Genomic DNA, 1,490 nt, shown 5'->3' with positions numbered 1-1,490 from the left:
TGGTATGATGGGACTGCTTACAATGGCATGTAATCAATCTGCAACTGCAAGTAGCAAATACCTCCAACAGCTGTTGATGGGACACTAGATGGGGAGGGCTCCAAGTTACTACAAAGAATACTTTCCCATTTGTCTGGTTGCTGGGACTTGTTTGCCATATTTGGGGTTGGTTCCCCAGGATCAGATCAGCAAAAACCCTGGTGGGTTTTTTTTGTTTTGCCTTCCTCTGCAGCATGAGGCAGGGGTCACTTGCAGGTTTGAACTACTGTAAATGGTGGATTCTCTGTAACTTGAAGACTTTAAATCATGATTTGAGGACTTTAGTAACTCAGCCAGAGGTTAAGGGTCTATTACAAGAGTGAGTGGGTGAGGTTCTGTGTCCTACAATGTGCAGAAGGTCAGAGTAGATGATCATGATGGTCCCTTCTGGCCTTAAAGCCTGAGTCAAAAAGACTCTTCCCCACTCCGCCCCGCAAGCAGCTGGCAGAAGGGGTAGTTTGAGACTATAGGGTAATTATCTGTGGGATTAATGTGGGTAGTGTTAGTGCCACAGAGACATCATAGATGGTGCTATTTTGAGCACTAATTGTTACTACTGTGGACAAGTGCAGGGAGAGCTCATTCTTTTGTGAATTTTATTCTTGTATTACATAGTTTAATGATGGTAAATGCTCTATCAGATAAAGACAGATTCAAAGCTATCAAACTAAATAATAGCAAAAGCTTGTGCTACATTAATAGTCATGCTTTTTACAAACGAGGGTGTGTACACCTTGACTCTTCTGTTGCTGACCAAGTTGCAGCTCCTGTACCAGCATTAGATTACATTTAATTTGTTTTAAAATAGAAGTTTTAACTATCCTCCTGGAATGCTTAGTGCTGTGGAAATCTGAGCTCTGGAGATGAGGGACTTGATCTTATTTAAGTCAATGGGAGTTTTGCTACTGCCTCAGATGTGAGGATGGTTCTGGTTGCCCTAATGCAGGCACTATTCACTAGGGGCAGCAGGCTGCTTGTACCACCATACCAGAACCCCAGTAATGGGACAGGTGTGTGGGCACCACTCTGGCAGCTAAAAGTGCAGGCACTAACACCTGGGGGCAGCACTAAAAAGGCTAGCTCCCCAGGTGTAGGAGTGGTGGCAGGGGTGCTGGAAAAAATGTTAGGGTGCTGAGAGCCTTTGAACCAAACTGTAAACCCTGTAGATGATGGAAACCACCTCAAGCCTGCAGGTGCAGCAGCATGTGCTTGTGGCAACAGGTGGAAGACCTACTGGCTGCAGAAATGGGGTGGGTGGGCACAGGATGGGTACGCGGATGCGATGCCTCCAGGGCTGGGCAAAGGGAGACGCCACACCCCCATTGCAATGAAACCCAATTGCGCTCTCAGCACGCAGGCACCAGCCCGCCACTTCTCGCCTCCCCCAAGAGAGAGCGGGAGAGAGGGAGTGATTCGCGCCTGCGCAGTCAGAAGGTTTCCCTCCGAGCGTC

This window comes from Lepidochelys olivacea (genome assembly GCF_965140295.1).
Source record: "Lepidochelys olivacea isolate rLepOli2 genome assembly, chromosome: 2".
Classification (NCBI taxonomy): Eukaryota; Metazoa; Chordata; order Testudines; family Cheloniidae; genus Lepidochelys; species Lepidochelys olivacea.
The sequence above is the reverse complement of the archived record's forward strand: the minus strand, read 5'-3'. Positions refer to the sequence as shown.